This window comes from Aedes albopictus, chromosome 2 (assembly GCF_035046485.1).
Source record: "Aedes albopictus strain Foshan chromosome 2, AalbF5, whole genome shotgun sequence".
NCBI classification, from domain to species: domain Eukaryota; kingdom Metazoa; phylum Arthropoda; class Insecta; order Diptera; family Culicidae; genus Aedes; species Aedes albopictus.
Genome location: NC_085137.1, coordinates 206,315,019 through 206,337,274, shown reverse-complemented (window position 1 = coordinate 206,337,274; position 22,256 = coordinate 206,315,019).

Genomic DNA, 22,256 nt, shown 5'->3' with positions numbered 1-22,256 from the left:
TGCAATATTGATCACAACCCGTGGTAGGGTAATTGGTGCAATGTTTTGTTACTAATTGTTTGTTTGCTTAAAATTAATGATTTAGGTCTCGTGAAATAGCCTCTAATGTGCGCAATATTGGTGAGCGAGTAGATTTATCGCACTGGAAGCGTATTGGTTTGTGAAATTGTGCGTTTGCTCTTTGGTGAGCGAAATTTACAAAAGTCGACCTCCTAGTTTTTCTGTTGATCGCGCCAAATACTACGTTCGAAAACTCACTCGACATTCTTGCGGCGTACCCTTGCCTGGCAATGGTGCAATTCAGTGGTCTTCAACTTTAATAATTGTTTGAACCCAACCCGGGAGCTACTTGACAGCTGCCGAACAACTTCAGCGTACCTAAAAATTTTGGTCCGGGTGGTACTGTCAGATTCAAAGCGGCAAGCGCTACTTTTGAAAAGGACGAAAACCGACAATAACAAAATATATTAAAACATTAAAAAAAAAACTTAATTTGTTGTTTCCGCTTTTTTGTGGTAGAAAAATGCAAATTAAGTGCGACATGATGAATTTGTTTAATAGAAGCGAAAATTATGTCTATAAAACGGGTAAAGGCAAAATAGTCGACTTTCTTAAAATTAATAAGAAACTCATGTTTTCTTCTTGTGCGGTTATTAAGCACCAGCAAGTATTGTGGATTTACCGACTACTTGTATTCTACCGATTACTTAATATAATTGGCTTCTTTAGCGGTGTTGAGATAATTCCATATTCAGAATCTGCATGCAAAACTGAGCCGAAATCCAAATTTTCATGAATTTTGATGCCCGGGAACCTATTTAAAAATCAGTTTGAAGTTTGTATGGGAGCGATTTGTCGAATCACCCCTCGTCGCATTTTGTACTGGGCGGAGCTGTCAAGCAGTTGGCCAGCTGTCAAAAGGTGATTTCGAAAAATCTCTTCGAAAGCGATTTTAGGCACCAAAATGAAGTTCTAAAAATCTGAAAAAAATCATAGTGGTTCAGAAAAAGGTGCTCTTTCGTATAAAATCAAAAAATCAATACATTTTTCTTAATTAAAAAACCCAATTAGCCGTTTTCATATGAAAATCAACTTGATTGTCAAAAGCTGAATGTCGCTGAGTAGCTAGTGGCAACGAGGAATAGCGCAAACAATAAAAATGTTTAAAAACATGTTTAAGTTACTCTTTTTATAAAACGGCTACTTTGGAGGCCATACTGAAGCGACCGGTAGAATACAAGTAGCCGGTAAATCCACAATAATAAATTAGGTTACTTATGCTAACATTTTACAGCTACATATCTGGTGGCAAGCCAAAATGGAAGTTAAAAATAAGCATTTGCAGATGTTTTTTTTTCGAGTTTGATCTTCGGTTTGATCTAGCATGCGCAGTCACAAATTAATATGCAAGATCGTTTAAACATGTGCTTTTATTACATTTCTTACAACAACAAAAAGAAAAATCAAAATGATTTCAATTTAATGAACATTAGTTTTTGCGCTTCTGTTGAATACGTCCTTTTGATACGAAACGCTAGCCTCTTGTTGGCTTCCACTCACCACGAAACAAAAAGATGTTTTCGCATGGACAAACATTGTTGCGTCAGTGAAGGTCGGACCCGTTGTTTACGAACAGTAGCGACATCTGCGATTTGCAAGTAGGTACGCGAAACTGAGCTCATCTGTCAAGTTACGGAGGGGTTGTTTGAACCAGGCATGAATTGGATTAGATTTAAAAAAAAAGTTGAAACGCAGATTTAACACCCCTCTACTGGGACAGAGCCTGCTTCTTAGCTTAGGGCACTATGAACACTTCCACGATTATTAACTGAGAACTTCCTCTGTCAGTGACCATTTTGTGTGAGTGTACCTATTAGAGTGGGTCAACGTTGTATGGAGCAACTTTAAATTTGATCGTATCAACCCGGAACAAAGCTTTTTCAATCTATATTAGCGCCCGAAACAACTGTGCAAAATTTGGCAGCGATTGGTTGCATCCCCATATTCCGCATTGCGATTGAATTTTGTATAGAATTTAGTATGGAAAAACGTACTTTCTTGCATTTTTCTCATAAATTGGAATTTTTCGTCTAGAACGATCTAACTAATGACGTTAAAGTATAGCCTAGGATATGCCGAACATCTTTGCCGAGGACCGCAAAGTGATCCGATGCTTGTGAAAAAAGTTATTCGCCTGGTAACTTTGGCCAAAAATTGAGATTTTATTATTGATGTTATTCCTTTACATGTTAAATGTTAAACACCACCGGGCAATCTGTACGTTATAACTTTTTTCACAAGTGTCGGATCACTTTGCGGTCTTCGGCAAAGTTTTTCGGCATATCCTAGGCTATACTTTAACGTTATTAGTTAGATCGTTCTAGACGAAAAATTTCAATTTATGAGAAAAATGCAAAAAAGCACGTTTTCCCATACTAAATTCCATACAAATTTCAATCGCAATGCGGAATACGGGGAAGCAACCAATCGCTCCCAAATTTTGCACAGCTATTTTTGACGCTAAAAGGAATCGAGAAAGCTTTGTTCCAAAAAATCGACTTTGTTGACCCAGTCTAGTACCTATATTGTTTGACATGTACGAAGATACTCTATGCCCAAGGAAGTCCAGTAAATTTCCTTTACGAAGATTTCCTGGACCGATCGGGAATCGATCCCGTCATCCTCAGCATGGTCATTGCAGAATCCTTACGCCTTTACAACGGTAGCTATATGGGCTCATAAATGTTTGTACGCCTAGAATGTACGGGACAACCTAAGGTGTGCAATGGACGTTTCACCCTTTTCAAATGATGGCCTAGAATCTTGTCATGCAACCTTTTACCAGTTACATAATGGTTCTAAAGAGAGGTTATAAACTCAAGGATATGCCACCTTATCCGGACGGATCGCAATTTGGCCATCACTGGTGTAATCCAAGATGCTTCTCTCGGTCTCTCTCCGTCAGTTCCAGTAGCTAGCATAAACCACTTCAGCCGGCAAAATTCATGAATGATGAATTCAACACCGTTTCAATATTATTCAAATGAAATCAATTAACATAATTTAAATGCCACTTCACCGGCGCAGAAGCCCTAGCATGCAGACATTTTTTCTCAGACCATCATCATCGGAGCTGGGGCTCTCATGCTGATGATGATGGATAGATTGCTTCATCCATCCACCCGAAGTCCGAGAGCTGCAGCATCAACCAGCCAGCCGAGCCGAGCTACGTCGAAAAGAGCAATCAACCGTGTGCCACAAGTAGGAGAACCTCCAGTTTAAGTACCTAACTGAACGATCCCCGAACTCACACCTCATAAGACTGCTGTTGCTGTTGCTGCCGGCTAGGATTGGATCGACCCCAAGCTCAGATTCAAGATCTTCGGCAGACATTCTGGCACTTTTCCACCGGAGTCGTTGAGCTGTGTTGGCTCTGGAATCTCATGGGAGTGCGCGTTGATCAGCAGCGAGGAGTCATACTGGCTGGCACTTTGGCTGGGTTTACTCAGAGGGCGATAGGTCTGAATCGCTGGCTGACTGGATTGGTGGCATGATATTTGTAGTGCTCGCATAAGTGGACTTTCGAGATACCTTTCACTCTGCATATCAAACTCAACAATATTTTGAACAGGTGTGGTCTCTTTAAGTTGCTTTCGCACAGCTGTACTATTGCGAGTTTAATAATAACCTGAAGGCATGCGCGATTATTGTAGATGATCTATGATACAACGTACCATCAGTATGGAAACTTTCAATAAGAACAACTGATTTACCTGTGTAAAATATATGCTAGAGAAACTTACGTAATTTTTGGCAGTTTTGTTCTCTTCTTCAGGGGGGGGGGGGGGGTTTGAAACCTGTTGATCTCAAAATTTGCCTAAAATTCTTCCCAACCAAGCTGAGTTATGTGCCCAAATTTCAGGCAATTTGGCCCACAAAAATCCCCCTTGATGAAAAGAAGTAACCTGCCGTTAATACCCTTTGTCACCCTATATGAACCTCAACGATTTCCGAAAATATTCGGTCATATTTGTTGCAAATGAACCCAAATAACATCATGAAATGTACACCAAAACCTCCATTTACATAGGTAACCGGTCGAGACTGCCCATTATAGATCTTTTACCTTAATGGATTCAGTTCACTACCACAATGGATTTGAATATTGCAAAGCAGTTTAAGAAGGGCGATGGGGGCCATGCGGGGTTTCAGAGGGATTTCATGGGTGTTTCAGGAGAGGGAGGAGTGTCAGAGGCGTTGCACCGGGGGGGGGGGGGGGGACTTCCGGGGAGTTTCGAAGGGTCTCAGTTGCGTTACATGGGATCCGATTGCGTTTGATTTTGAGTGCATTTTTGAAAGCTTCAGAGGAGTTTCAGAGGCGTTACGCAGGCATTGCGAAGGCGTTTTCGGGGATTTCTGAGGGTCTCAGGTGCATTACATGGGTCCGAGGGGGTTTTAGGAGAATTTCGAAGGCATTTCAGAAAGCTTCAAAGGATTTTTTGCGAGTTTCAGAGGCGTTACGAAGGTGTTTTCGGTGGTTTTTGAGGGTCTCGGGTGCTCGGGTCGAGGTGGTTTTACGGGGATTTCGAAAGCATTTCAGACAGCTTCCGATGGTTTCTGGCGAGTTTCAGAGGCGCTACTCAGACGTTACGTAGGCATTTTTGGGGGCTTCTGAGGGTCTCAGGTGCGTTACATGGGGTCCGAGAGGGTTTTAGGGAGATTTCAATGGTATTTCAGATTTTTTGTTTTTTTTTTGTATTAACGAGATTTTTAGCCCTAGGCTAGTTCATCCCGGGACCCACGCTTTACTTACCTTCCGAAGGAAGAACTCACAGTAGGCCGTTAAACTTACGGTTCTACAATTCAAAAACCAAGTGATGAGCTCTGGTTATGAAATCAGTTGATTTCACTCCGCTCACCGCCTGTCACCTTGCCAAAGCTTCAGATGCTCATATTTCAGAAAGCTTCAGATGATTTCTGGCGAGTTTAAGAGGCGTTACTCAGGCGTTACGTAGGCGTTTTTGAAGGTTTCTTAGGGTCTCAGGTGCGTCTTAGGGGTCTTAGGGGAATTTCGAAGGCATTCCAGAACGCTTCGGAAGATTTTTGTGAGTTCCAGAGGCGTTACGTAGGCGTTTTCGGGGGTATCAGAGGGTCTCAGGCAGGCTTGACAGAAACTCCCTCGCGAGAAAATGAGGAAGCGATTTCGGCGATTTTCTGAAAAGTGAAAATAAAACTCAGAAATCACAACGCAAATCCTCAACAGCTTCGAGCGCGAGCATGCCGCGCAGCGAAAAGTTCGTCAAACACTCATAATTTCTTGTTGTGTTTCTCACGTCCACTCACACTCAAAAAGCACTCGGGAGTTCCACTCACATACACAGAAAGACTGTCGAGGCGAAAATCGCACTCAAAAACCCGGAATAATCATCGGCTCTTTTTTCGTTCCCCTCTTCCTCGCTGAGATTTTATTGTCTCTCTGTTTGTAGTTCGTTCGATCCCTCGCGACGAGGCAGAAGCAAAACACCGCTCTAGAGCATGTTGCAAAGCTCTTTTCATTTCGAGGAGGATTATCCAGCCTAGGTCTCAGGTGCGTTACATGGGGTCCGAGCGGGTTTTAGGGGGATTTCTAAGCATTTCAGACAACCTCAGATAATTTTTGACCAGTTTCAGAGGCGTTACGTAAGAGTTTTGGGGAGTTTCTGTGGGTCTCAGGTGCATTACATGGGGTCCGAGAGGGTTTTAGGTTGATTTCGATGGCATTTCAGAAAGCTTCAGATGATTCCTGGCGAGTTGTAGAGGTGTTATTCAGGCGTTACGAAGGCGTTTTCGGGGGCTTCTGAGGGTCTCAGGTGCGTTACATGGGGTCCGATGGGATTGCGATGGCATTTCAGACAGCTTCTGATGGTTTTTGGCGAGTTTCAGAGGCGTTACTCAGGCGTTACTTGAGAATTTTGGAAGGTTCCAGAGGGTCTCAGGTGCATTACATGGGGAACGAGGAGATTTCAGGGCGTTTTAGGAAGCTTCAGAGGTTTTATGACGGGTTTTTTAGGTGTTACGCAGGCGTTTTCGGGGGCTTATGCGGGTCTCAGGAGTGTTACAGGGGATTTTGAGGGGGTTCAGGGGGCCTACAGTTTCTTAACCCTAGTCGTGCATTAGGGTCATAATGACCCCTAACATGCACTACGTTAGCAGGGTGAGCGTCAGCTAATGCACGAAGAAGGATTAAAACACCATTTTGAACCACAGCTCTTAAGTAAGCTTCAGGGAAATTTCAGCGGCGCTTTAAAGCGTTTCTTGAACGTTTCAGGTGGTTTCAGAAGAGATTCAAGACGTTTCAGACTGTTTAGGATTATATATCCGATATTCTATGCTCAAGGGAGCTCTTAGAGATTCTTAAACAAACATTGAACTTACCACTTGTCAGCATCAAGTTGCATGAGGCTGTGTAAGCATGACTTTTATTCAATCACTAGCTGTCCCGGCAAACGTCGTTCTGCCTGCCTACTATGTTTTCTGACATGCAGTTCTGTAGAAAAATGCCCCACAAAATGGAATTTCAAACTTTCTCGTTTTCGGTGCGTTCCCTTAATTATTTTTTCATACGAACACGTTGGAGCCCTGCACGAATGAAGCACTGAAAGAATGGTGTAAATCCGTTGGCCCGTTCCTGAGCCTATTCGTGACATACAAACACCATTCCATTTTTATTTATATAGATTTAAGCACACAAGTTATGAATATAGATTCGATGACTTATGCTCACGAAAGATCTTAGGATACCGTATAGGGTGAGTGTACCAATTATGGCTATAGTACCAATTATTCGCTATAGTTGATATTTACCCTTTAACGATGTAAATCAATAAGAAAAAAAAAATTGTGAACAACAGATGACGTTCACAAAAGATGGTTGTACTCATTTAAACTCACAAACGGCTGAACCGAATAGGATGACTCTTTTTTTTATCACTTAACCTAATTTACAGCTCTTTTGTCCACTAGGGCACTACTTGAGCGATTCTAATTGGACGCTGCACTTACACTTTGTACAGCGCCTACATGTATTCTATTCTAATTCAACTATATCGAACTGGTGCCTTGTGCTGCTTCAACTTTTCTACCCTGTCCACGGTAGAATGATGAGCACGATTGATGTTGATGTGTGGCTGCTGTTCCCTTTCCAGTCCGATTGGGGGTCGTCCATTATATGAGTTGCGGCTCGCCGATATCCGATTTCCGGGTCCGTTAGAGCTATATGCTCCGAAGAGGGTCAGGTGTCAGTTGTTCCCGGGGGAAAGAGCAACTGACGAAAAATTGCAAGTGCCGGGGCTGGGATCGAACCCATGACCATCCGCTTATGAAGCGAACGTGTGGACCACTGCGCCACGGGCCCCGACTAGGATGACTCTTGCATGGTTTGATTCATATTAATGATGGCTGTGTTTATAAGTAAAAAAAAAGCTAAGAAAATAATCTAAAAAAAAAAATTTAGAAAGAATTGATTTTTATGACCGGGGAAGAAAATCGACACAATCGAAATGAAACCAATCTAGAGTGCGGTGCTACAGAAAACCAAACAGTTGTCAGACCACCAAAATTTGGCTAGACAAAGTTAGCCGGGACAGCTAGTTCTTTTTTTTTCCTCCCCTGTTGGGGAAATTAAGCCACTGCGTCCAATAGGCTGAACTTTTGTGGCATGTCCCGTTTTGATATTCGCATCATATCAGCTAATTACCATGTGTCAAGTAATCAGCTACTGCCACGACGCGTCGTCTCCCAGTCAGGTGCAATGGAATTGATAAACTCCAAGACCTTTCCAGATTCTGCAGACCAGATCTCACTGGGTTGCAAGCAAGCACTATTTAGAAATCTTTGCCTGCGCGTGTATAAAGCACCACAACTGCAAAGCAGATGTTCCGAGGTTTCACGTTCCATATTACAGAAACGGCAGATATCACTCTGAATATGGTCAATATTTTTCAGGTGATACCTGCTCGGGCAGTGTCCAATTACTAGGCCAGTGTATGTACATAGAGCTCTCTTGTTGAGCTCTAAGAGCTTTTTGGTTTTATAAACATTTGGTGTTATAAATCGTTTTGACTGATTGCAATTTTTGACATCCATCCAATTGGATATCACCCTCTGCTCAGCCCAGCGTTTCAGATCCATTTTAATTGTACAGTTTGATATACCACAGAATGGTTCTGGGCCAGCAAACTGTAAATTGGAACCACTTTTAGCAAGCTCGTCTGCCATTTCATTCCCTTCAATGCCACAGTGACCTGGAACCCAGTATAAGTTTACTGAATTCCCTTGGCACAGCCTGCGCAGTGAAAGAATGCATTCCCAGACAAGCTTTGAAGTACATTTGTAAACGCACAATGCTTTTAGTGCAGCTTGACTATCTGAGAAAATACAAATATTTGCATATCTGTATTTTCTTTCAAGGCAGATATTTGTGCATTTCAAAATAGCAAGAATCTCTGCTTGAAACACCGTAGGATAGTGTCCCATCGCCACTGAAATTTGTATTCCAGGGCCGTGGATTCCTGCTCCCGTTTTTATTCCAACTTTTGAGCCATCTGTATAGATTTTGATTGATCCTTGACGAACAGTGGGACCTCCGACCTCCCAATCTGCACGAGTTGTTTCGTGCAACTTGTAAGGAACATCATGGTTCTCCACAGGTTTCATCCAGTCTTTAATCATTTTCATTACTGGCCTATTTTGGAAGTATTGTGAAATGCTCTACAGCTAGTTCATAATAAAACCTATTTGGCAAACAACGACAAAATTTCAGTTCAAATAACATAATTTGAACACACCAGAAGCATCCGAAACCTGCCTTTAGCTGGAATCTTCGAATTCGCAGATAGAAAGAGCTGCAATGTTTGACATAAATAAATCATGTAACAGGTTACACTACAACCATGCCATTTTTGCCTGGCAAGTGTTAGTTGTCGTCAAAATAACTTATTTCCTAGCCGTTACAGTTCATGACGTTTGGCAAGATGTCCTTCATTTCAAGTGTTCTCTTCAGTCTTCACCAAAGGCTTACCCAACGTCTAGAATCCATACAGCCGAAGCGGTAAACACACGGGTATTCAACAAGACCATGCTGAAGGTTGCGGTTTCGATTGATGGTCGATCTTCAAAACTGTTCGAAATTTCCATTACGAAGCCTTTGGTGAAGAGAGCACACTTGAAATGGTGGCATTCTTGCCAAACGTCATGAACTGTAACGGCTAGGGGGTGCATGACGTAAGCCATAAAGGCGATAGGCATAATGGACGATTGACAGAATGGGGATTAGGCATACAAGACGATAGGTATAATTTGCCATTCATGTAAATGCTCATTATGCCTAACGTTCATTCGTCTGTTATGCCTGATGTCTTTATGTTTAACGTACTTATGCCAATAGTCCTTACGCCAAACGTCTTTATGCCGTAGTTACTGGTTATCATTGGTTTCTTCTTCGCCAACAACAAAGATAACCGTACACATAATAGTTGCTGTGTGATTTTTACTTTTGAATAATACATATTAAACAATGTTCAGTTCCAGATTTCCCTACCATACCACTTTATCTCACACGTGGGCAAACATTTGGGTGAAACTCATCTCTTCCGTCACACCTGGCTCATCTTCATCGTCTTCTTTTTTTTTTCATATTTCATCTCTCAAATCGCTGCTCGGTTGAGCACTGCATCCGTCGAAAGTGCCAAAGGATGGTTTATGTTTTGCCACTTCTAAGAATTCTGGAGATTTAGTGTAAATAAAAACATCATCATCGTTCGTTGTCATCGTTGCCGCCGTCACAGAAGAGCGCTGGCTGTATGATCCCTAAGCCGGCCATATCACTAACGGTATGTTTCCACACACAGAGAACCCCCACTCCCCAACAGACGAGGAGGGAAATGTCCTTCGAGGAGCCAAACGGTGAACCGTGGACGACTTTGTAGAACCTCGTATATATATTTTATGTTTGCATTCGCTCTAATACCTTGTGGCTGTTTTTCCTCATTTTTTCGTGCTTATTTTCCATATCTGATTCGGAATGGAGGTTGCACAACTTGGAGGACACCGTGACCGTGTGGTGATGGGTGACGAAAAAGGATTTGCATCTTTCCGAAACCAGCCAGCCAGGCAGGCAAGCAGCGCCAACGGTGTGACCGTGTGTGCAAGTTATTCGCCCACAGCTTTGGCACTTATGAAGGTAGTCCTGAAGCCAACAACAGTGGCAACAGCATGCAGCAGCACTTGTAAGGACTTGGCACTGTTGTACTGTTGCCCGAGTGGAGGATTCCTATCATGTATGAGTCGCGCTGTGGAGTCAATGATGGGGGATGGTCGGTCGTTGGTGGACCCGAAAGTACACACATCCACGTACCGAGACCGAAGTGAGCTGCTGCTGCGTTCATGCAGATACACTTTCAAGTGAGAGATCATATCCTTGCGGGGATGAAAATATTTTCAGTGCACTGGAATTGCGCTAGAGCTTTCGAGATGAATATTTTATGAGTTTATTATACCACTCTATACGTACTGGTTCCGTAATGAAATGGTTTGTATGACAGAGTAAACCAGCAAGTACTTCTATTTCACTTACAGTAGTTTTTTTTTTATATTTTCCGGAATGACAGTTTGATAAGTTTGGTGGTCTAATGGTTACCAATTCTTCGGGAAATCGCGCAAAATCAAGCAAAGTGGTCAAAACCGCGTAAACCAGTCGCGTACTACTCAAACTTTCGTTGTTTTCCCTTTTTCTCCCACCAGTAATATTTTCTCACACAAACTACCTTGTCGATTTACTCAAATTGAGATTCTAAATATTTAAAAATGTTTCAATTTCTTAATTTCATATAAAAAGATGCTCCTTTCTGAGCCATCAAGATTTTTATTGATACCTAAAATAAATTTCAAAGAGATTTTTTATATCACCTTTTGACAGCTGAGCAACTGCTTGTCAATTGAGCTCCATCCAATGTGATTCGAAAAATCGCTCCTAAACCTACAAACTTCAAATTGACTTTAAAATGGGTTCCCGCACACCAAAATTTATGAAACTAAGGATTTCGCTTCAGTTTAGCGTTTCAGAATATGGAATAAACTCAACACCATTGAAGAATCCAATTTGAGTTATTGGACCAAACTATGGGATTGCGTCAAAAGAACTCAAGTTTAGATAGCTTGGCGGTTCCCTTTAGGTTTAGGCTAGCTGTAGCAAATTTTCAAGCTCTTGTGTCGTCAGCATAAATTAACAAAAGTAGTTTTAGCGGCTGCTTCTACACTGATCTGCAGTTTGAATCAAAATCTAAATCGTCTTGATTTGGATTTGAACTGCTCAGTGCATGTGCATCATATATCTAGTTTTAAAAATTTATAGTTAAACGAAGTACCATAATCAGATATAATAGCGCTACATTCTTAGTCATACAAGTTTTTACAATATCCCGAATGCCACGCTCTGTTTCCTAGTTCCAGTACAATAATGTTTTGATACGCCCATCTATTTATAAGGAGTGCCTACCACAAACAATGCAACCAACAATGAGAACCAGTTGATGTTTGTCCAAAATGTATGAAGCTGCTTTTTTATCATTATGGCAAGCTGAATCGATTTATTTATTTTCTCAAGGATTATCGAAACCGGGCACCCTCCTGTCCTCTCATCCTCGCGCGAGCAACAATTGAAACCAAACGAGATGGTGAAAACCGTACCGAACGAGCAAAATTGCAGTAGCAAGTTTATTTAGCTAAATAAGAAAATGAACGAAAAACAGAACCAGCACAAATAGAAATTATGTTATTTTCGCTTGCCGCGCAGCAAAGGAAAATATCGTTGAAGCGAAAAATAACACCAAAATTGTCTATCTTTTGTACGGGATTAGTGTGATGGTTTTTCTTACATTCTCAACTCGAAATATTTTTCTCGAGCGAAGGATGTTCGAAGGTTGCTGCTGCTGCTGCTCGGGCGTTCTCAGGTGGTCGGGTCGAGAGAAACCTGGAATAAAATCTGCACCACTCAGCAAGAATCCCTCGTCATCCCATCTCCACCAGCATCATCGGCCGGCCGAAATGGCAGACGAAGGGACGCAGGGACAATTTTCAACGCTGGAGGGCTTCCTCTTGTGCAAATCCCTCTGCACATCTGATGCCTTCTGTTTCGGGCCGGTGTGCACGGGTAAGAGGTCCAGGTCCAGGTACCCAAAAAAAAAGAACACCTGTAAGCAAAAATTTTAATTGATTTTCGGAAACCTATTATCCGTGAAGCGTTGTTGTTGCTTGTACGCAAGCAACTCGACCCGCATACAGTTGTTCTACATTTTTTTCTGGTAAAGTCATTTGAGGCGAATTTGTATACATTTTGTAGCCTAACTCTTCCAAACATAGTATGTAATAAAATCCATGAGCAATGGACAAAATCGACCCAGTTAACTACAAGTAGTTCTTTAAGTCTTTTATAAGAAAATCTCGATTTGGTTTACATTTAGCTTTGATCACGACGAGATTCGTCGATCAGTTTATTTTCAACCCAATTCTAGTCTAGCCTAGCCTATACATACAATACACGGCCATTTTAAGTTTAATGGAGTTTCAGGCTCTAAAACAATGAAACAATAGATAGCCAAATTCAAGATGGCGGCTCCAAATTTGGCGGCTCTAAAACAATGAAATATTGGTATATTTGATATGGGGAAGATGTCCGAAGTCCAAAAATGGCGACCAGCATATCCAAGATGGCGCCCTAAAATACAGGATGGCGACTCCATCAAGATGGTGGCTGTTTAATGGAATGTTAGGCTCTAGAACAATGAAATATGGGTATATTTGGTATGGGTAAGAAGTCTGAACTTCAAGATAATATACAACATGGCGGCCTACAATCCAAAATGGCGGCTGAAAATTCCAGATGGCAGCTGTTTAATTGAGTTTAGGGGTCTAAAATTATGCAATATGGGTATAAAGTGACACTTTCTTATTTCTTGAGCGATTCCTTGCTTGAATTTTACACGCATCAAGATAGGCCAAGAAATTTCTTGGGATCTGCGTACTACTCATTATCTAGGGCTTTCAAGGGTAAAACCGTTATGTAAAGAATGCCGGACTTTCCTTCACTTTCATGGCTTGGATTATATATTATTGTATTGTATGGTATTGGTTTTCAAAAATCGAACTCACTGAATATTCATCGATAATTTCGTTTCATACACACTTAATTTACATTACCGAGTTCGGTAATTTTTTGACGAGATTAGAACTGCTGAGCACCGAACTCATTCAGCAAAAATGCATTGTTTACCTTTTCCATACGATTTTGACAGTTGTTTTACTGAACCTCAGTAAAATCGATTACCGAAACTACCGAGATCGTATTGCTGTTCTAATCCCGTCAAAAAAATACCGAACAGGTACTTCAGAAATAAGTGTGTACCAGTAAAATAACTAATTTTTAATATGAAACTAACACAACAAATATTCAAAGGTTCGTCTCGTCAAGATCATGTAACTATTCCGCCTCCCCATTAACAAAAACTCTTGCGTGAGAGTCGTGGAGAAGTAGAGGTGATCTCGGTCTCTAGTAGTAAGGCACGTCATACTAGCATTCCTTTCCGACCTCAAGAGATACAAGATTTCAAAAAAAAAAATAAACGGTATTTAAATATTAAGTCGACGACGTTTCCTTTCATGCGTTGAATAAACATCGCTTGAGTAATATTATTCGACTAATTATCTAGATCAGTGGTCACCAAACTGCGGCCCGCGGGCCGCATGCGGCCCTCGATCAGATTTTGTGCGGCCCGCGAACTGATTTTGAAATGTATAAGAAAGCGGCCCACGTAAAGATTCCATAATGAAAATTAGAAATTTCACCATATTTTAAAACTTTAATGAGAATGAATTTTGCCAATATCATAAAGAGTTTTTCAAAAGAAGTAATATTTTTGAAAGTTTTCCAAACTGTAAGAGGCTAATTTTTTGAATATTGTTTCAAAAATATTCGAAACTGCTGTTAAGAACGATGTGTTTCGCTTGAATAATAAGTTTAGGCTAAATGTCACAGATTCTCTGCCATGGATTTTTAACTATTAGTAGTAATTTATTTAAATTCAGGAAAATTAACTTAAAAATTTCCATTTTGTTTCTATCGGCGAAAAAACTTGCCCAAACTTTTGGAATTTCGCTTCAGGGATTCGGCAAGATACTCTTTATTCTTCTCCTAGCAATACTTTTGGTAATTCCTCTTAAAATATCTATTCTAAATCGGCTACAAATACTTGTCGTCGTTGCTCAGAATATCATGTCTGCAGGTTTTTTCTTGATTGGCTTCTAAAGAAATCGTTCTGAAATTTCTTAAAATCCAGGAGAAGTCCCAAAAACCTCACAGTTCCAAGATTTTTTTAAATACTTCTCAGAAAATTCTTAATCTGCAGTAAGAAACTCCATTCGAAAATTTATCAAAACTGGATCCAGACTAGGGTCGTGCAATTTCGAAAGGAAAACATGACGTACGACGACTGTAGCAAATCGTTTTCCATGCGAACGGACTGCTGTGATGCTTCATCTCTCACCCAGCAACACACTCGTTCGTTGCTGCTACAGAAACAAGTGTGTATGAAACATGGGATGATACACTTGGATTTTCGTTTCATTTATGAGTCATTGAAATACTTCAACATGCTAAAAACACTATTTAAACCACATTTTTAAATAGTGGTGCACGCCAATAGAATGATAATTATGTTTTATGAAAGAGGATAACAAATTCGACCACTTAAATCCAATTAACCGGCGCCCGTAACCATTGAGAGACTAGCGCGCACCAGTGAGACACTAATGCTCTGACGGGTGAAGCACAAGCAATGCGACCGGGTGGGAGACTACCGAGTGCTACGATGAGTGGAAAAGTTTTTTTTAACGACCGAGTCATTAAAAAAATGTATGAAACACTTGAAGTGACTCATTCAAATGTTGCATGAAAGTGTATCATTGAAACGAAATTGTACGCCCCTGATCCAGAGGATTTACAAGAAATTTGTCCGTGTTCGTGTCTAGGACTTCCACAATTTTGCACATATAATCTGCGCTCAAAGTTTATCCACAATATTTTTAAAAAGGTCCATATTGTTCTAGCCACTTTGTGACTTAAAGTATTTTGTCTGAAATATTTTTCCTACATTATGAATACCAAAAGCTGCAAATGTTTTGTGTTTTTAATACCATACGATTTTCAATTTTTTTTCCAAGTAAAATAAAATCTCCTGATAACTCCAGGTTGTTTAGTTTTTTGCTCTTGTTCAATGTTAAAAAAAATAATTTCTTTTTATTTGTGAGTTTTAGCTAATGCTTATTCTTTACACTTTTCGAAAAATCAAGCAAATATATTTTATGTTAAATCTTAAAAATCATTGAAAATTAACTCTTAAATGACTTGCGGCCCTCAGTCTCTTTTCAAAATGCAATTTTGGCCCGCAAAGACAGTTAGGCTGAGGATCACTGATCTAGATCAACGTTACAGCTGATCAATTTTTGATTAATCATTACCTCAACGTTTGTTCCCTACTGATAAACCTTTTAGCAAGCTTTGTTCATCTGCAGTGCTACTGGAGCTTAACAGTAGCTGTGTGTAGCTAATGTTGTTGTTTTGCAAAATTACCTGCTGTCAAACACTTTTTAACCATTTCGAACACCCAGTTAATTGAGCTGTGTTTAAATAGTTTTAACATTTTTCGTATCGGAAGTAAAAATTTGTGATTTCAGTGAAAAGCATCAGGCATTAAGTGGATCTCGAGCCTTATGAAAACAATGTTCGATCCGTGTCGTGACATGGAGAAGAAACGAGCCGCTGGGGAACTTTCTATCGATGGTAGTTAGAGGGGCCGCTCCAGCTGCCGTTTTTGAAGCTCGGTGGTTTCGCTATCGCTCATCATTGTAGTTAAGGTAAAGGTAAGTTGTGATGTTTTTAAGAGTGTTCGGTATACAATTATTTGCTGCTGCAACTCTCTTGGTTAATGTTTAATCCAGTGCGGGCTTAAACAGCGATCAGATTCACAATTGTGAACATGGCGAACAATGACAATGAAGTATTACACTACTAATCAGCAACTGGATAAAATGACTAAGCAAGTATTATTAAACTATACTTAAGCTACTTGTGCCACTGAAAATCATATGTTGAACAACGACATCCAATGAGTTAGAAGCAGCTTCTATTCTAACAATGTTACATCATTATTATGCTATTGACGGTAATTTCTAAACAACTTTCTTTAAACTTTTGTTCGACTAGTTATTAAATTGACATCTATATGATGAACAAAATTTCTATTTTAACCGTTTGTAATGTTTGTTCGTCACTTTGATCAACACATGCTCTTGTTCAACTGTCGGCGCTTTTGTAGAATGTTTATTAAACTGGAATGCTTATTATTGGTTCTGAATTGTTACTTGGGCAGAGACCGTAAGAATGCAGAAGGCACCGTTATTGACCTAATAAAGAACTTCAAACTTTTGAAACTTCGATTTTCGACCTTTTGTCCCATTTCGAATGTTCTAGTCAAACACTGACTAGCATTTAGGGTAAGTCCAATTATGGCTATAATATAATTATTCGCCATAGTTGATTTTTAACCTTTAACGATGTGAATCAACAAGACAAATTTCGTAAAAAAAAAACAGATCACGTTCGCAAAAGATTCCCCGTAACGTGGGTAGCTCACCTTGGAATGGTGCGTTACGGCGTAAGATCTACCACATTAAATTTATATTTTGCAATTTTCCTAACAAATGTAGCCAGGCTTTTGTAGCAACATTTACTGATAATGAACATTTTGTTTCAGGAGGATTCAAGTAAGTTTATCAGATGATGCTTGAATTATTGTAAGGTATCTACACAGACAAACAGACGTAACACTTCGAACATTTTTCGATTCAAATCATAGTCACGGAAGCATGTTCGTCCAATGCCAAAAAGACTGAGTGTGGCCAACCATCAACTAGGTGGCGGTAGTGAGCAAACATCAAACTCGAACAAAAACGATGCGAGCGCCACGGGTGGGCAGTTGGCCAACTATGAATTTTTAAAATATACCGTTAAATCGGTGTACGATGGGAATTGTCAGAGTGTTACGTCTGTTTGTCTTCCGTTGCAAGCATATCACAAATAGCTTATTCAATGAAAGATGTTAAAGCCGTTTTGTATTCCAGATTTTCAGCCACCCAGTCCTGCAGCGCCTAAGATGGAAAATCACACCAGATGAATAAAGCAGGCAGCTGTCTCTACACAACCAAATAATATTTTGTGCACCTGAACGTTTACCTAACGTATCCTTTGGAGATTACTCTTCCAGCAACAACACTCAAATTTCTGTGACAACTAGGCCTGAGAGATCGTAGAGTTGTCTTCATCTTTCATATGTGTCCATAACTAACCGTAACCATCCTTTCTCATCCCTCAACAGTCGCAAGGACGTGGCCAGGATAGTTCTTGACCATTGGAGGATTGCTAGTCTTGTCTAAGAGCCAGAGGCTAGTTTCAAATCTTTGCGCTTTGGCTTGGACGGGATGAAAGCAACCCTCATAACAGCGGTCTAGGACTAAATTGTGGATTTAGCACCAAATTGGTGTCGGAAGTAACTCCATTGACTTCCGCTACCTTTCCTATGCGTTAAACATAACGTCGGAAGTAGTGCGCTGTATAGTAAATCTGATGCTCTATACAGCGCACTACTTCCGACGTTATGTTTAACGCATAGGAAAGACCGCGGAAGTCAATGAAGTTACTTCCGACACCAATTTAGTGCTAAATCCATAATACCACCTACGAATTTGTGCGACTCGCTTCATGCTAATGCTAATGCTAACAAATCACGTTCACAAAAGATGGTTACACGCATTTGAACTCCACATTTTGCTCAAATTATGGTAGAAATAAATCATTTTTCTTAAAATTTCAGCAAATACAAACAAATAGTTTTTCTCATGTAGTGCCATAGTTGGTACAAGCACCCTACGAATTGTACGGTTATCTATGCTCAATGCTCAATATTGGTTTTTTAAAATCAAGTTGAGTCTGATTATTAGGTTAAGTTACCATGCTACAATGCTTGACCTAGTGGTATACCTTCATCATACATCATAATGGTCTAGTTTACTGCAGTGGTCCATTATGCAACTGAAGTTTATTTTTTTGTATGGATCTCATTACAGAACTCGACATTTTTTAGCACTCTTGGTATCTCGTGCTGAAAAGTATCTACTTTTTGCAACTCGTTACATGTCGGTCCTTTTCGTTGAAGTGCAATAAACTTAAAGATACAAAATTCGTTCGCATATTCCAGCTTCAAATATAGAGCATCGAGTCCAATGCAATTACCTGCTTGTATTCGTCACCATTTGGATAGCAGTTTTAAGCAACTAACAAAAACCCAAGCCATATGAAAGTGCGAGCATGATAATGAGGCGGGTAAATATTGACTCCCATGAGGTACAGTAACTCGGCCTACCCACTTCTGTCTAATACTGTACCTGTAGCGTGTTTGCCCGGCTAACCAATTTACATACTCAAGACACCACTTGGTTGGTGTATCGAGACTTGGAGCAGGTAAACAGTAAGCTGCCTTTAAATTTTTATGACACTTGGCAGGTTGTTCTGGTGTGCCTTCTCTTTTATGACAGGTGTCACCGGAGAAGGTTCATAACAATACTCATAAAGCGTACATTATTTGGGGTCAGTAAATAAGTCTAGCGCCTGTGGGATAAGGGGTCAATTCAGACATAGATTATTTTATTGCTCATTTGCGGTGCAAGGGGTGTGGTCAGGCTATGGTAATTTTTGTTACACCTGTTACACTACAGTTTCAAACCAGGTGATTTTATTTTCGAGCAAGGAAAATCTTGTCTGTTTACTTTTAATTTAAGCCAAGGGGTTCACCTCAATTTCATTTGGATTAGGGTCGCTTATTTCGGATCAGATAAGAAGGATTGGGTAAAGGAGAAAATGGCAATCATCATTTCCATAAATGGCTACTAAGGTGATTAGGATTAGAACGGATTCAACTTTTTAGAATAGAATAATAGATAATTTTGAAGTTTACGGTATTCTGTTTTCTAAAAAAAAATCAAGAACAACTTGCGATGGGAAATGATCATTCAAATTTATTTCGTGCGTTCTCAGTTTTTGAGACGGCGTTTTCAGCATGATATATATTTTATGATAGTTCAACGTAATTTATGTCGTATTCTATATAACACGTTTGAGAAAAAAAAAACTTTACTTGATCCACACAAACAACGACTTGGTGTACAGTGGTTTTTCGATTTTGTCACGGTTCTATTTAATCACGCTCCATTATATCACACTCGATTTTGGCACGCTATTTTTTTCGATTATATCACGCTATGATAATCGATACAAATATTGCTAAACACATATTCCAAACACTATTTAGCACATTAGTAGGCATTGGTAACAAGCCGGACACAGGATTCGATTATCTAGAGTCACATTCCCATGCTTTGCTCTGCATCGAGTCCGGTTTGTATGCGTCAACTCCATGCGTTACATTTTCCATCAAGGGTCTCCAGTTAGGCTTTGTGAATAAGGTTTTGGATTGCCGGGCGGGTTCGATTCCCATACCGGTCGGGAACTTTTCTAGACTTTCCTATGCATAGTGTATAATTGTACTTGCCCCACAATATACAAATCCTTACAATGGCAGGTAAAGAAAGCCCTTCAATTAATAACTGTGATAGTACTCAAAGAACGCTAAGTAGAAAAGAGGCAGCCTTAGTTCCATTGGGAACGTAGAGTCACAAAGAAGAAGTAGAAGAAGAAAAGGCGTTTTCCGTAAGAGCCTTACTTTGGTTTAATTTTTTTTTTTGTATTTTAATTATTATTAACGAGCTTTTCAACCCGAGGCTCGTTTATGTCGAGACCCACGGTTTCACTTCACTTCCGAAGGGATAACTAACATTTTGTAAATTTCTGGGCTTTTAAAAATTGATATGTTGTTAAATTAATGCCAACTAGCATATCGAACGATCAGAAATTAAAGACAGAACCTTAAAACTTCGAGACAATTGTACAACAAAGCGTAACGCGACAACATCGCAAAAATGTCAAATTTAGATTTTTCAAATAGAAATTCCCAACCTTCTGGAAACACTTTTGAAAATGTTAAATACTCGACGATAAATTTAAGCAATTATCTTCATTTTGCTGTGTTAAGATTGCAAATCGACAACATATGGAAACATCGTACCATGAAGTTCAAAAACTATGGTGTAGAAGTGCAAATAATACCTCCATTAATTGATCTTTTTTACAGAGACATTAAAAAATAATTACATACAAGAATATTAGACTTCTATTACCGGGTTAGATATTTTGTACGATTTTGTTTGATTTTTTTGTGTGCAAGTGTATTTTAATTAATAAACACCATCGGAAAAAAGATGTTTCAATTATCTTCTTCTTCTTCTTCTTTATGGCTCGACGTCCTCACTGGGACTTGGCCTGCCTCGCTTCAACTTAGTGTTCTTTGAGCACTTCCACTGTTATTAATTGAAGGGCTTTCTTTGCCTGCCATTGCATGAATTTGTATATTGTGAGGCAAGTACAATGATACACTATGCCCAGGGAGTCGAGAAAATTTTCCCGACCGGAACGGGAATCGAACCCGCCGTCTCCGGATTGGCGATCCATAGCCTTAACCACTAGGCTAACTGGAGACCCAATTATATCACGCTCCAATATATCACGCGAAAATTTTTTTTTATCGTGATATAATCGAAAAAGTACTGTATTACTTTATCTGGAGCACTCGCTGATGTTCTGAAGGACCAGGAGTTCGACATCGTGGCGTTGCAGCAAGAGTATTGTACTGAATTTATCTTGCAAACGTTCAAAGGTAACCATACCAACTACCACTGTGGCATCACAATCGTGCTTTGAATAGCTTAGATCGTGAGCAGGTTGAGGATCAAGGATCGACTCGACAATTTCAGCATAATCAACGTACACAGTTCTCAATCTAGAAACATTTATGTTGAACCAAATCGAGGTTTTCAAAGAGTTCCAAAAACTTCCCAGGGATGTTAAAGACCGTAAGGGGCTTCCAGGAGTATTTCATGGCTTTTCAGAAACGTTAAGGGGGTTTCACGACCCATGGGTATACAGGGGGTTTCAGAATATATATAAACTGATGATTTTTGGAGTAGACTTACATATAGATTTTAGGTGAATTATTCCAAAATTACCTAAGCTCACCTCAAGGCTCGCCTAAAATGTACATTGTACTTGTAGGTCTACTCAGAAAACTTCCTACATTGCAGGTGTAGAAATACTACAAGAAGCTTCAAAAGAAATTGTGGCATTAGCGATAGAAAAAAACGATATGCAGCGTAAGTTCCTAATATGTAAAATTTATCATGTACACGACCCTAATTGTAAAACTGTTCTCTTTCAGTTTACCCATGAAAAAGGACAAATAAATTAGGTCTAAACGTCGGACAATACCAATTTTATCGTTTGGATTCCCTGACAAAGCCAAAACCTCCAAAAAATATGTTAATAAATATAAACATCGGGTCTCCTATTAGACGCTGCCACCCACTTTACGCCCACCACGTTTTCCAGGCTGTCTTCTAACCAATTTAGTTTCTTTTTATATGTCTTCAGTAAGCACTTACTGTACTTAAAAATTCAGCTGGAATGAATGCAAGACAGTTAAAAAAATGGCGGTGGCGTAAAGTGAGTGGCAGCGTCTAGTAGGAAATTCGACTGTATAAATAAAGGAATTTCAGCAAGAATTTCTGTACAGGCGAGGGGAATTCCTAGCTCCCTCAGGAATTGTTGCTATGATTCCTTTAGAGATTTCTTCAAGGATCCCTCTTTAAATTTCTCTTTGTATGCAGTACTTACTGCTGAGATTCCTTCAAGAAACCATTTTTTTATGTGTATTTTAACTTAAGGCGAAACTGGAAGCATTTTCTCATTTTTTGGTTTTTGATTTTTTATTAAATAACGAAGCAATATTTTTAAAATCGGTTTTCGTGCACATGTAGGGTATGGATCAGGGTATCTTCTGAATTTTTTACGCGGTAGAAAATGTTTTTCGTTTTTGCAGAAACCATTTTTTAGTGAAATTTTGTTCAAAAATGGTTTCTGCAAAAACGAAAAACATTTTCTACCGCGTAAAAAATTCAGAAGACACCCTGATCCATACTCTACATGTGCACGAAAACCGATT